The sequence below is a fragment of the Megascapheus bottae genome, chromosome 6 (genome assembly GCF_031878675.1).
Source record: "Megascapheus bottae isolate mThoBot1 chromosome 6, mThoBot2.hap1, whole genome shotgun sequence".
NCBI lineage: Eukaryota > Metazoa > Chordata > Mammalia > Rodentia > Geomyidae > Megascapheus > Megascapheus bottae.
This window is the reverse complement of record NC_143514.1, coordinates 38,948,377-38,964,349: the sequence shown is the minus strand read 5'-3', so window position 1 is coordinate 38,964,349 and position 15,973 is coordinate 38,948,377. Positions and strand designations below refer to the sequence as shown.

General features: G+C 40.6%; 1 protein-coding gene across 3 annotated transcripts in view; it reads right to left on the bottom strand.

Annotated features, from left to right (window-relative positions):
* Gng12 (G protein subunit gamma 12) overlaps positions 1–15,973 on the bottom strand; it is a 130,191-nt gene that overhangs the window by 75,404 nt on the left and 38,814 nt on the right. The window lies entirely within an intron of this gene.

The window sequence follows — 15,973 nt, the reverse complement described above, 5'->3', positions numbered from 1 at the left end:
AAGAGGAAGCATCAAACACTGACGTTAAGTCCCAGTCTCAGACAAAAATCAAAAGAAGTCCCTAATATGATAGTTTTATTCACTGTGGTCCTCTTATGATAAAAGCAGATCTATAGGTTGGTGCATCCTATGATACAAATGTTACTTGGCACACTTGCATCTCTCCTTTTCCTCCTCTGTCTTTTTTTCAAAGGACATCTTCAAGATGCATTTGTACGTCTCAACTCAGGGCAACCAGAGTGCACGTAGTAACAGCACACAGGGCTGGTTTCTACATGCAGGACAGCATAGGTCTGGGGAATACATTTGTGGCTATCGTGTGATGGCCAGGCACCAAGCAAGTCAAATGTGTGTATAAATTTTATTTACCCTATTTCTTTTTCCTAGTGATTCACCATTACCTCCTTTAACCATGTCATTTTAATGAAAATCATATAGTAGAAAGAGCGAATATACAGCATTTCCTATGTGCCAGGACAGTTCTTGTTCCTGTTATTTTAACTAGCCCTCATAATAACTTGAAGTGTTTAAATTTATCATCATTCCCACTTTGTAATGAGGAAATCAAAGGAGGCCAAGTCATTTATCCAGGGTTGTAAGACAGTGACAGTCTGCCTGATTCCACGCTCTTAGCCAATATACTGTCATTAAATTTGAACAGTTCAAAATAAGAAAATTACTTTCAGTTTTAATTATCATCAAATGATTCAAGTCTGCTCTCATAACATGTTTTAAATACTAGCACTGATGGCAAATTGGAAGGGATACTGATGTGCTAGAAAACTAAATTAAAAGACAATGTAGGGGTAGGAACAGGAAAGCCAGTATAGCAAGTCTGGGATCAGAGGGACTGCAAAGAGCCTGGAGCTGGGGGGGGGGGCAGGAGAAGGGGGGGGGCTGTGTGAATAGCCCAGGTGGAAGGGAGAGGTGCTGTATGAGATTTATGAAAAATTTTGTCTTTGTGATTTGTCACAGGGAAGGGTCTATCTATGGTTATGATAGACATCCTGGTATCTGTCTTTTCAGAGGTAGGGAGTTAAGACTGAAAGAATTAAGTTGAAAGCATGGGAGAAAACACATCCTTTCTACTTTATTAATCTACATTTAGTGAGCCATTAATCCACACTCAAATTTACATGCATGATCTCTCTGCCGCGTCATACAGGAAGGAAGGAGGGCGGTGAGTCGGTCAGTGGATCCAAGAGTGGAAACCACTGCAAGCAATACAGCCCCGTCTACATGGGAACTTAAACCTGCTGAAAAATCCCTAAATCCCTTAAGGATTCCTCTAGGTTTTATGATCTAGTTCAAGCTGTCTTGTCTGACAAAGTTCACATGACCTCGCACCTGTCTCCATTCCTAGCACTTCCAATGGTCTCCTTGTCCTTCAGCCACAACTTCGAAGTACAAGTACTAAGTAATTATTCAATTCAGTTTACAATTATATAGCACTACTTCAGTTAACAATAATAAAAGCATGGCTTCACGGAACTATGTCCAAGTGCTTCACAAGCTCTGCTAGTCCTTTTAGTAATCCTATGGAGGTAGCCTTTATTGCCTATTTAGCAGGTAAGTAAACTAAGGCATAGAAGTTAAGTGAGAGGCCTGTCAGTGACTGTTCCAGGACATGAACCCACACATTCTGGTCTGGACCCTACTCTCTTAACAGCTACCCCATTCCCGCCAACTAGGTAGGGTCCTTTACTGTCTATTCCCATTATCCCTTTAATTCCTGCCATAACTCTCCTTTCTCACTGGTCCTTGAAAGTTGAGAATCATCCTCTAAATCATCTTTATGTCTACAAGACCTAGCAAGGTGTTTGGTGTGTATGTGTGCGTGCGTGTGTGTGTGGGGGTATAAGTACGCACATACACACATATATATGTACATATATATACAGAAACACTCATACATAGATCTTATAGAGATCCTCATCCACAGGCAGTCATAACATATAGAGCACTCATTATAATATGTATCGTATAATTTACAACTAATAACAACAAGGTACAGTCTCCAGATATGCACATTAACAAAACAAGCTTTAACTTAGTCTTTTTTTTTTTGTCCATCATGGAGCTTGAACTCTGGGTCTGGGCACTGTCCCTGAGCTCTTAAACTCAAGGCTACCACCTTACCCCTGTGCCTGGGTGTTGTCCCTGAGCTCTTCAGCTCAAGGCTATCGCCCTAACCCTTGAGCCACAGCTCTACTTCTGCCTTTTAGTAGTTAACTGGAGGTAAGAGTCTCATGGACTTTAGTGCCCAGGCTGGCTTTGAACCACAATTCTCGGATCTCAGCCTCCTGAGTAGCTAGGATTACAGGTGTGAGCCATGGTGCCCAGCTTAACTTCATCTTTTAAGTCTATCCAGTACCAAGAAACAATTATTTCCTACACCTGCTCAATATTAGAAGGAACAAAAGTGACTCAGTTTAGCAGGATTGACCACATTTTCAAGTTCATTAGCCTCATCTACTCTGTATGTGGATCTTAAGTTGTAGCACTCAGTGGACTTGGCTGGTAGTGAATGCTAGGAGACACATTACAATTTAGCCTCTTGGATAGGCCTTAATCTTTCTTCTGAGTTCGATGTTTCTTTCTATTATTACCTAACTTCCTTCTCGATGACTATGAAAAGTGATCTTGCACTGTTACTCTCACTTAACAGTAGACAAAAGTGATCAGGAGTTTAGCCTAGTGGTAGAGTGCTTGCCTAGCATGCACAAAGACCCGGGTTCGATTCCTCAGTACCACGTACATAGAAAAAGCTGGAAGTGGTACCATGGCTCAAGTGGTAGAGTTCTAGCCTTGAGAAAGTCCAAGGACAGTGCTCAGTCCCTGAGTTCAAGCCCCACAATAGACAAAGGTTTCAAGGTCTAGACCATGCACAGACCTCTACAGACAGAAAGCATTCTGAGTTCACATCAGAGATTCTAGTAGGGCTCTGGCTCACCCTGCCACTCACAGATTTAAAAATCAGCCCTGACACCCACCTTGCCTACTGCATCTGAGAGCTAAGACTTTCTCTGAACAGGAACAGCAACGTTATCCATCACTAACAAATTATAAATGTAGTTTGATTTGTTATCTCATCTCCCTTTACAATAGTAACAACAGCAGCAACAACATTAACTATTGCTGTGAGGTTTATAGGGAATAGATTGTGTGCTGAGCATGATGGTAGCTGCTGGAGATAACAACAGTGAGTGAGGACATGACTTTTGATTTGAGGCCTATACTTGTAATGGGAGCAAGAAAATGAATATATACAGAAAGAAGTAAAAAAGATAATTTCCAAGTTAAGTTCTATTTTATTTTAATACAAGGGATCAATGTGACCTAATGAAAAGTTTGGCTATGTCTGTTTGGCAGTGCTTGGAAGGAGTCTGAAGAGTTATCAGCAGCTAAGGGCCAATTCTGAATCTCTTGACTGTTCAAGGTGAAATATGTAGGTATCTTTCTATGATGGCACCAGCAGAACTGGAGAGAAATCAATGGGTTTCTGGGACAATTAGGATTTGCTGATGTGGTAGATGTGAGAAAAGAAACTGAGATTATTTTTTCACTCAAGCAACTGGGTCAACAATGACTTCATTTACTCAAGTAGAGAAACAGGTTGAGCAAGAAAGAAAATCATGAATTCTGACTTGACCTGGTTAACTTTGAAACATTCACAGACAGAAAGCAGTTATGAAATCTAGAACTAAACCGGGCATGGTGGTATCCACCTAAACTCCCAGGACTCTGGAGGCTAAGGAAGGAGGATTGTGAGTTCAAGGGTAGCCTGGGCTACACAGCAAGCTCCAAGCCAGCCTGAGCTATACAGTGAGACCTTGTTTCAAAATACTAAAAATACAAACACAAAATATTAAACAAGCAAACAACAAGAAGCCCAATACTGTGCACTCTAACAGAGTCACTGTCCTCAGTACATATGGGCATTTGAATTAAGATACAATTCAATACTTTGTCACTTGCAATGGACCAGCAAAGGCATACAATTCTATCACTGTGAAAAGTTCCTTTGAATGGAATTTGTCTAGAATGCACACAATAACCTCCTCGATTCAATTATAACATGTTTCAATTATAACATAGAAAGTTATAGTCCTGGAAGACCATCAGCGTTGCACTGGCAGTTGGATTCTGATTAGACTCCATGTATTTGTTTCAACTTACATTTTAATGTGCTAGTGGGAGAGGGAAATACTGAGGAGAGAAATGGAGTCAATTCTGGATTTGTAGGCCTGACTCTCAGCTCTGTCCTTGTTACCAGTGACTTTTGGCAAACCCCTTACTTTGCATGTGCCTACAATGTCCCCACCTATAAACTGGAATACACTATGCTAAGAATGTTGGAAAATGCTTCCAGTTCTGGAGATATGGCCACTGATCCCTATGCAAGTGTATTTGTTTTCACTTGCAAATCTGGATACAGGATTATTTCAAGTGACAAAACAAATTCAAAAATGTTTATGAGGGGCCGGGAGTATGACCTAGTGGTAGAATGTGTGCCTAGCATGCTCAAAGCCCTGGGTTTGATTCCTTGGTACCACATACACAGAAAAAGCTGGAAGTGGTGCTATGGCTCAAGTGGCAGAGTGCTAGCCTTGAGTAAAAAGTGTCCAAAGACAGTGCCCAGGCCTGGAGTCATCAAGCCCCAGACTGCGAAAGAAAAGAAAAGGAAAGGAAAGAAGGAAGGAAGGAAAGAGAAAGAAAGAAAGAAAGAAAGAAAGAAAGAAAGAAAGAAAGAAAGAAAGAAAGAAAGAAAGAAATACAAAGAGAGAGAAAGTTTATGATACACACGAAGGACCCTAATGTTGTGATAGAAAGTACATGATCCACCAAGATGGGACAAAGTGACAGGTACCAGTGGCTCATGCCTGTAATCCTAGCTTCTCAGGAGGATGAGATATGATGAGATATGAGGATCATATCTCATGAGGTAGGAAAGTACGTGAGACTCTTATCTCCAATAAACTACTCAGTAAAGGCTGGAAGTGGCAGCAGTGCCATGACTCAAGTGGTAGACTGATAGCCTTGAGCAAAAGCAGCTCAGGGACAGTGCCCAGGCCCTGAATTCAAGTCCCAGGACCCATTTAAAAAAATAGATGGAAGCCAGGAGTTTAGCCTAGTGGTAGAGTGCTTGTCATAATAGCATGCATGAAGACCTAAATTCCTCGGTACCACATACATAGAAAAAAAATAGATGGGACAAAATCAAGGAAATAAAATGTTTATTATTACATGCTTGTTATTACATCTGGAGAAACTTGGCTGTTATTGTTAATGCAGGCAAGAACATTAACTCTATAAAGAAATGCTGTCTGTATATGTCAAAGAATCACAAATTAAGTCTCAAGTTCCAATGGTAAAAGCAGGAAATAAAATGTCAGTGTTTTGCCCATTGTGCCAGGGTTCCTGACCCAGAAAATGACACACCCAAGAGGCAAACTGGCCTACTTTATCCAGATGGCACCACACCATCATCTCCACCTCAAGACTGGCTCCTATCTGGAAGAGCTGGTCTGGGCTGCTCATCCTTCATCAGTAGACTAGAACTCTGCTTTAATTACGGAGCTGGTGGTACATGCTCTCAAGTAATGCATGGATAAGATGAAGCTAAAAGTATTATGATAAGGCCAAAGTCGGTATGAAAATTTAAAAGTACCCATACAATCCTACTTTGTTATACTTTAAGGAGATACCTGAAGGGCCAGGAGTTTGGCCTAGTGGTTAAAGTGCTTGCCTAGCATGCATGAAGACCCGGGTTCGATTCCTTGGTACCACATACATAGAAAAAAGCTGGAAGTGGTGCTGAGGCTCAAGCGGTACAGCTCTACCTTGAGAAAGTCCAAGGACAGTGCTCAAGCCCTGAGCTCAAGCCCAGGACTGGCAAAAGAAAAAACCAAAAAAAAAAAAAAAAACCCAAAAAAACAACAACAACAACAACAAGAAGATACCTGAAAACATCAGTTAAAAATAAAAACTTTCAAGACACTGGCAGCTCATGCCTGTAATCCTAGCTACTTAGGAAGCTGAGATCTGAAGATGGTGGTTCAAAGCCATCCTGGGTAAGAAAGTCCATGAAACACTTATCGCCAATTAACTATCAGAAAACCAGAAGTGGAACTGTAGCTAAAAGTGGTCAAGTACTAGTCTCAAGCATAAAGGCTCAGGGACAGTGCCCCAAGCCCCTGAATTCAAGCCCCATGACTGAGAGTAAAGAATAAAAGAAAAATAAAATCTTGCACACAGTATATGTTCCACGTTTTTCTATGGAAAGGGCACTGGCAGTTTTAAAAAGATGCCAAGCTTCTCTGAAATCTACCCATATTCCCACCATCCTGGTGTTAGCTATTTTTGACTTCTACTTTTGTTAGACATGTATTTTTGTATGGTACTGTCTGTAGTTTGTAAGCCATTGGTCATAAATTTAGTAGAGGTTTGAGAGTTGGGCAGATCTAGGGAAATAGTGGATTCTTGACTAATAAGCTGCCAAGTCTTCAAACAATTTATCTCTAACCCTCAACTCCCCATGGTGCAAAATGAGAATACTTTTTGTATATAGCTATTGAAAAATATTAGCATGGTGCTAATATATTTTTAAAAGTCTTTTTAATTGATGGCTATCACTGCTTCTCTTCATTTCACCTTAAATCTTAATTATTTTGCAAATATTTCTAAACATATACACAGTACTTTTCCTATGAAAAGGCCATAAATCACTGGATCAGTCCTCCAAGGCTAGGTATTTAGGCTAACACTAGTTATTATTATTATAAGTATAATTTCCTTAGATATTTCTGTGATTTAGGTTTTTTAATTCTTTATTTTGTCTAGTGTCCTTAAATTTTACAGAAGGACTGCTAGGTGTTTTTCCTTCCTTGGGGCGACTTTTACTAAAATACAGTAATAATACCAACAAGATACTAAAAATCCTAATTTTTTATTTTTTGGCTGTTGTTGGTAATGAGGCTTTACCTCAGGGTTCCTAGGCTTTCTTGCTCAAGGCTAGTACTCTACCACTTTGTGCCACAGCTCCACTTCTGATTTTCATGTGGTTAATTGAAAATAAGAGTCTCAAGGACTTCCTGCCTGGGAACCACAATCTCCTGATCTCAGCTTGCTGAGTAGCTAGGATTACAGGCATGAACTCTAATGTTTTACACAGAAAATGATACTATTAGTTTGCACTTCTATGAGAATGAACCTTTTCATGTTTGTTAATTACTAATAGTTTATCTTCTTGAAAAAATGTTATTTGTATGTTAGGATCTTATGAGTATCAACAGTTACTATATATATATATATATGTACTATATATATCCTAAAACTTGTACAATTTTAAAATTAACCACCTTTTCACTTCCATGGCATTGAGCAAATAATATACAACAACATATTTAAATCTCATGAGCTATGGCAAATAGTTTTTCTTTTTTTTTTTTTTTTGCCAGTCCTGGGCTTAAGCTCAGGGCCTGAGCACTGTCCTTGGATTTTTCTCAAGGCTAGAACTCTACCACTTGAGCCTCAGCACCACTTCTGGCTTTTTCTAAGTATGTGGTACCGAGGAATCGAACCCGGGTCTTCGTGCGTGCTAGGCAAGCATTCTTCCACTGGGCCAAACTCCCGGCCCCTGAGTTTTCTTTTTTAATTATTTTTTTCCCACCCAAGTCTGCTTACCTCCACTTTGACCGTGCCAGCCAGGCTGAGAGGGAGCTGGAGTATAACAACCCCACTGTACAACAGGGAAACAGCTGCAGAACGGACAGATGACTAGGGCAGAATCTATGGTCTGGAATTGTCAAGACTAGATTCTGTGACTCTCTTTCTGCGAACCCTTATGAGGAACCCATAGGACCCTTATGAGAGGAAGCTTGTCAGGTACAGGAAGAGATGGATTTTTCTTCAGCGTAGCTCACTGTTCCAAGCAAAGGCCTTCACATGAAATATTAGAGGACCAACCCAATCTGCTGCATTGAAATCTCAAGAAATATCAGCAAATTTAGTGAATCCACCAAAATGGTGGACAATCTGACACTTGTAGGCAGGTAATCAAAGTAACTTTTACCTAAATTATGTTTTATGTTATCATGATATAACCTGATACTGCTACCAAGGCTTCCCTTGTTCTTTGGGTCAAGGAGACACTCTGCTTCCTGTATTTCCACAATCAACCTTCTACCACAGATTTTTTTTTTTTAACACATGTTGAACTACTCCATGGTAAAGATCCCGAGTCCATTCTAATTTTTAGTTGTAGTTCCTAAATTGCTTGGGCAAGAGGAACACTAATTCAATGTTTGGCAGAGATGGAAGAATTTTATATAATTAGCAGATAGGTTAAAATAAAAGCATTAAAATACAGGCTACATCAACTGTGTGCTCTTTGCTATATCACTGTGTTTTGGCAAGCATGCTGCCACATATCAGTCCCAATGTGCCCTTAGGCCAGAAGCAATATTAAACAGAATGCCTGCACACATCTCCCACCTTGAAAAATCTGTATGATTCTGTAGGTTAAATTCTTTTGTTTACAAATTCACTCCTCAGAAAACAAGTGTGCGTATGTCCACACACATCTAACAAGTACTAAAGTCCTGGTCAGCACTTGGAAAAGACTGATTAAAAACAAAACAAAACAAAAAACCCCATGAACATCTGTTTCCTAATACCAGGAAAATTCACAGGAAGTGATCAGTGTTAACTAGCAAGAAAGAAAAATAATCTAGATTGAATTATGAAACAAAAACACCTAAAATTCTGCGAGTCACCAGATCTTCAGAGGTAAGAGGAAGATTTTATCCTTACTGAAACACTTATCACAGGAGAAATACTTTGAGTCCATGTTTAAAAAAAAAAAAACATGCTATACAATATATTCCCACCTCCCCACTGATATTTATGTAACCCTGCCTGGTTGGGTTGGGCATTTTGTGTTTATTTTCATAAAGTTGCCAGTGCCTTACAGAACAAACGAAGAAGTGATTGAACTGGAAGGCAGTTTCTGAAAGGAGAGGATTGGCTCTTCTACGAAAGATCTAGTGTGGATATGTCTCCCCGGGAGACTGGAGGGACAGCTACTGAAGCCAAACAGAAAAGCCACATAGCAAGGCCAAAGCAAACCACAGAGGAAGGCGAAGGGCAGGTTATAGTTTGTTCCCCTGGCTCTTTATAAACTGCTCTGGTAGCTACTCAATACATGGAAAAGCGGAAGATGTTTTGGGGTATAGCATAGAACACAATATGGTGCCTTTCCCTGAAGAGACTGAAGACAGCTGAGCTATTACAGCTCTGGTGGCAGAATATAATTGTGGTAAGTACAGGGCAGTATGACAGTGCAGAGGAGGGTGCCTAAACCAGCTTAGGATGCTCATGGAAGGCTCCCAGTAGGGAACAGTGTCAAAGAGAACCTGAAGAAGGACCAAGGTTCAGGCTACAAAGGGCTTAGTGTGCAGAGGCCAGAGATCCAAATAAAAAGAGTCCCTAGGAGGTAATTGTCAGGCAAAACCCAACACTGGCAAATGCAGTGAGAACTATGTGGCTCATGGAAATGACCTGGAATCTGTAGCATCCTGAGACTGATAAAGCAAAAGCAATCATTGCCAGAAGAACATCCATCCATCTGAGGACATGAACACTGACTACTCTCGCGAGTCACAATCTCATTGGAGACAATACTGGTCCTAATTCCAAGAAAAAAAAATCAAGAACCAGTTTCTCAATCTGACAAGACCAGTATAGTGAGCAGGCTCCATTACATTTACATGGTAAGCTGCTGGTCTTAGCAGATAGTATCTAGTAATATTCCTTTCTAATAACTGATCTTGCTTCTGAACTGGGAAAGCAACTCCCACTTGCCCAGACTTCTCTAGTCTTTGTGTTGTTGTTGTTGTTGTTTGTTATTAGTCCTGGGGCCTGAATTCAGGATGCAGGTGCTATCCCTGAGCGTTTGTTTTTTTTTTACTCAATGATAACACTCTACTGTTTTAGCCACAGCTCCACTTCTGGCTTCTTGTTGCTTAATTACAGATAAGTCTTGCAAACTTTTCTGCCTGCGATGGCTTCAAACTTTGATCCTCAGACTTCATCCTGAGTAGGGTTATAGGCACAAACTATCTGTGCTCAGCAACTTCCTTAGTTTCAAAATGGATATTCCATGCTCCACCGCCAGTATCACAAAAGCCAAGATAGCTGGTTACCAGATTCCAAATCTGTGAGACACATGAAGTGGGCACTAGTGTGTGTGGGAATTGATGCAAAGATCATATGATCTATCCCACACTAACCTGGACAGCTGGGACCTCTCTGGAACTCATTTCATTTATAGTAATTCACACTAAAAATTACTTGCAAAGCACAACACCAGGTAGGGTCTTAATGATTAATCATGTTAAAATGAAAGAAAAATATCCTTAATACCATCTGTTAATAGTAATTAGTCAGAATGGTCTGAATTTAATGCTGTTTTCATCATTAACTGAGAATTTCTCAAATGTCTCTCAGGTATAGCTTTTGATACTGAAAATAGCCTACTACATGTAAGTAACAAAAGTATTTTTTTCATATATCTTTGTTTACCAGGAACAAGATGGTTTACCATCTTACTGTTCAACAGAGTTGCAAAAGCTTCAGCAGCAACAAGAACTATTATAGTCTCCAACAAAAATGTATTCATAGTAGTACTTGACAGGCGGGAGGTGGCTGATCAATATGTGTACAAGTGGGCCAGTAGTGTGCATGTGACGCAGCTAGGCTTGAGCCTTTGATAAAGCAGATCTCTGAGCTGCCACACTTAGCTCTCATGTGGTAAGAGGAAGCAAGGGCTGTTCAAGCATACATAATTCCTTTCCTTACCGCAGGGTAATGAGTAAAACAAGTGAGATGGCCTTCAGACAGAAGCAGTAGATAAACATCAAGGATCTATCGTTAAATTCTGACTTAAGAGCCATCCTACCAGGAAGTCCCATGAAAATCATCTAGGCCCAATGTGCTCAAAGGAAATTTCATCATAGGAATGGATGAAGACATGAGCCTTACCATTTTTCTCTGACAAAAAGCAATGATGTGACATTTTTATTAGTTTGCAATGGAAAACTATTTTCAAAATTCAATCGTGCTTGAATAGAGCTATTGTAAAACAGACGCTGAATTTTTATTAAACATAGAAAGTAAAATTTAGTCATATTTGTATCTGACAGTATATGTTCTATTTGTTTCCCTTGTCAACAATGATCCAATTTTATTGTAATATTTTGGGTAACTGAGCTCGCTATCGGTTGGAAACAGCTGACCAGCAAGGCTCAGTCTTCTCATTTCACACTGAGATCTACATTTCTATCCCACTTGGATGAGAAGAATCGTAATAGAAATATTCTGGTTATGTCCACCACACACTGAGGAGACACAATCAGGACAGGATGTAGCAAAGGCACTGCTTAAGCCTGGATTGGAAAAACAAGACACTAAAGATTTTCCTGTCATTTTGCCAGGCCTTTGGTATGTATGGATGAGCTGACTTCCCTAGGCTTTGTGCTCAGAGAAGTCAATGGGAAGCTCCTTAGGAGGCTGTGAGATTTCTTGCCAGGACACACATGTTCACATCTGGAATAGGTGTGATGTGAAATATCTACCTTGGTATTGGGTTCACCAAAACATGGGTAAGTACTGTTGTTTCCTCCCATCCCCTTTGTCTGGCTGTGGGGCTTGAACTCAGGTAGTGTACTGGGCATGGTTCCTGAGCTTTTTTGCTCAAGGCTAGTGCTGTACCACTTTGAGCCACAGTGCCATTTCAGGTCTCCTATAGATTAATTGGACATAAGAGTCTCACAGACTTTACTGCCTGGACATGCTGGGTTATCTGGACAATCTATATATCATCCTTTGCAGAAACAGACAAGTACCTAGTTACTACTGCACCAAAAAAAACGAACCAACCAACAAAACCCAGAGACAAGGAAAAAAAATAATTTACTGTACAAGAGATTTAAAGAAGCTTAGGAGCCAATGGTTCATGCCAATAATGCCTAACTACTCAAATGAAACCTGGAGGATAGCAGTTTGAGGCTAGCCTAAGCAAAGACTTTGTGAAACTCTATGTTGACCAGTAGCCAGGCATGTTAATACTTGCTATTGGAGAAAAACCTAAGAAGGAGGGTTGTGGTCATGGTCTAGACTGCATCAGGCAAAAAGTGAGATCACATCTCAAAATTAACCAGGGCAAAATAGGCTGGAGGGGTGGTCTAGTAGCTGCCCAGTATGTGCAGGGTTCTAAGACTGTCAAAAGAAGACAATAAGCTGGAGGGGAGGGAAATGGGACAAAAACCTGAGTAGGGGTATCAATGTTCAAGAAGTAATGTACCCACTACCTGACGAATATAACTGTAACCCCTCTATATGTTAACCCAACAATAAAATACAAAAAGAGAAAATAATAATTTGTAAATGAATACAAATAAATGTAGTTCAGAACATACAATGATATTCTTGGGAGCTAGCCACTTCCATGTTCAACCCTTCTCCATGGCATCTCCTTTATCTCATTAACTGATTAATTGATTGTACGGCCTTTCATGCAGGCCATTTCTTCATTATCCTCTACAATTTTTTATTTAAACATTATAGGCTTTTAACAAATAAAAAAAGGAAAGCTTTAGATGTATATGTTCATATGCTTAATTATCTGTAACCAAAATGTTTATAGTGATTTGGGGGAAGGTAATGCAGGAAGCTGGTTGCAGAACTGAAGTTGCAAATACTTGCATTAGGGCTTGGATTCAATTCCTAGCACCACAAAAATAAAATGAATGAAAACCATTTAGCTGTTATTTATCTTATACTGTCAAAGATAGTTTTCATGATGTGAGACAGTCTTTAACTTTGTGTGTGTGTATGTGTGTGTGTGTGTGTGTGTGTGTGTGTGTACTGGGGGTTGAACTCTGGACCTTTCATTTGGCTTTTTCAGTCATGGCTAGAACACTACCACTTGAGCTATGTCTCCAGTTTTGGCTTTTTGCTCATTAAATTGGAGATAGGAGTCACCTGTATTTGTCTGCCTGGCTGGCTTTGAACCCCAATCCTCAGATCAGATTTCAGCCTTTTGAGTAGCTAGGATTATAGGTGTAAACCACTAGAGCACATGGCTTTCACACTCTTTGATAACCACAACTTTATCCTCCCAACCCAGGTTCTAATATGTTTTTCCCCAGCTGTCTTGGGAAAATGGTATGTATTCTCAAGCTTCTCAGCAGAATTCTCTCCTCTCCCCCAAATCTGATGACTCTTAAGTCTGTCTCTAGCCCCAGCCTCCTCTTGGAAATCCAGGACTATTTATCTGATAGGCTTATCATTTTCCCTAAATGCCTATCTAGCCATCTGAAGATAACAATGAACACATCCAATCTCCCACACTATATACCTCCAGGCCTCCTCTTTCAGCGTGGTCACCATCACTCATATCTCCATTCAAGTCAACATTCTCAGGTACCTTTGGCTCCTTTCTCACTGACACCACATCCCATCAGTAAATCCTAAAATAACTACAGCCTTACACTGAAATACCTACAGAATCCAATGCTATCTCAGCCTAGCTGGTCCTCTCTTGTCGTCTAAGTTGTTAGCATCTCTTGCCCAGATGACTGTATAGGTAGCTCCTTGTAGCTTCTGGGCCTCATTCTTGCTCCCTGCTCTCCAGTCTAGTCTTTGCCCAAGAAGGGGGAACATCAGTCATTTCCCTTCCCTCCTGCCTTGTTCAGAACTCTCAGCTCATTCTGCACACTAAAGTTGACCTCTTGGGCCACCAGACCATGAAAGAACTGGACAGCCTACTCTATCCAGCCATCTTGACCTCACTTCTCTCCAGAGGAGCAATGTCCTTCCTAGATTCTTGACATCCATTCTTCCTTCAGCTTGAATGTCTTGCAGACATATAGGCTGCAAAACTCAATGCCCCAATTTTCTTCCCCACTCCACTCCTCCTCCCCTTCTTTCTTGATCCCTTTGTGCTAGTCCTGGTGCTCAAACTTGGGGCCTAGGTGTTGACCCTGCCCTGAACTTTTTTTGCTCAAGGCTAACACTCTACCACTTGAGTCATAGCTCCATTTCTAGCTTTTTGGTGGTTAACTGGAGATAAGACTCTTACGGACTTTCCTTCCTGGGCTGGCTCTAAACCATGATCCTCAGATCCCAGCCTCTTGAATTGTGAGGATTACAGGTATGAGTCACTGGCACTGGACTCAACATCATCTCTTTCAAAGGGCTAGGCCCTTTCTTTTCTACTCCTAATTTGCTTTTCTTCACAGAATTTAGCTTTCTGGAACTCTGCTCTGACTATTGAATTATGGGTTTCTCTTTTACTGGAATGTAAACTCCATGAGAATAGAGTGTTGTTTGCTCACTGTTATGCCTCTAGGCCTGAGGCGAAGCCTCACACATACTAGACAGTCAACAAAAATGGAGTTATTCAATGAATGCATATTCTTCACTGGCCAGAAATACTTTATTAGGAACTTGATTTTCTGTTGTTATATTATGAAAACAAATAGTTCTCCTTTTCCTAAGTGAATCATAAAAGAGCATATAGTTTTAAAAGTACAACCCTCAGGGCCAGGAACATAGCCTAGTAGTAGAGTGCTTGCCTAGTATACATGAAGCCCTGGGTTCAATTCCTCCGTAGCACAGACACAAAGAAAGCTGGAAGTGGTACTGGGCTCAAGGATAGAGACAGTGCCCAGGCCCTGAGTTCAAGTACCAGGACTGGCCAAAAAAGAAAAGAAAAGAAAAAAGTACAAGCCTCTCTCTATAGACTCTAACCTATGCCCTCTCTCAAACACTACAGCAGGGAGGAATGTGAGAGGTGGAGAGGAGGCTAAAGTACCTCTTGCCTTGAAAAAGCAATGATTTCAAGGTTGAAGTCAATATATAAAAATTCAGAGTGGGATCCTGAATTTTTTGCTAAGCATTTGGCACATTTTGTAGTCTTTTGCCTCTTAGCTTAAAGTTTTGTTACTTAAAAAAACAAAAAACAAAAAATGGCTCACAGACTCAATCCCATCAAGAAGTTGTCTGTTTCACCTATGGCAGTGGTGTTTCCTTCAGTTCATCTGAATGCAGCTGGCTCAGATTTCATCGCCAAGTGGGTTGCTGCGGTACTTTCGTATGGTACCATGCACTTTGGGCTTTCAAGCCACAGAAAATACTAGGAATTTTTTTTTTTTTAAGCTTTGGGAGAAGACCCAGAAGTAAGTACAAAACTTTTCTGCCAGGCATTTCTAGTGCATGTGGGATTCTGGCTGCCTAGCCAAGTATGAGTGCTTTTTGGAGGAGTGGGCTCCATGAATGAGCCCCTTTTATCACGACGCATTAAATGGGCAATGCTAGCTTCAAGGGGCTGGTCATTCTCCCAGCCTGCCCTGGCATCTTCCCAGCCTGCCCTGGCATCTTCTCAGCAAGGCAGTGACTACCTCCCCACAGATTCCACCTTTTCTTTCTTTGGATGCCTAGGAAGTCTTAGCTTCAGAGATTTCAGTCAACTAGCAATTGTCGAGGGTGCCATTTCTTCCTTTCTTATAACACAGTGTTTCTGGAGGTTTGTAGATGAGAGTTTGGAATTCTTCTTAACAACAGTTTTTTGCCCAGACTAACCTTGGATTCACAATTCTCCTACCTCAGACTCCATAGTGCGAGGCGTAAAAGTCTTCATCACTACACCCAGCAAAATAAGATACTCTTAAATGCAAATCACTTGAGAAATAATTCATACACAGCACAGCTCAAGAATTTGGTAAAAACACATACATAAACATATACATATATATGGGTTGTTTTGTTTTGTTTTTGCTAGTCTTGGGGCTTGAACTCAGTGCCTAGGCACTATCCCTAAGCTCTTTCTGGTGATTACCTGGAGATGAGAATCTCAAAGACTTTCTTGCACTGGTTGGCTCTGAAACACAATATCTTCAGATCTCAGCCT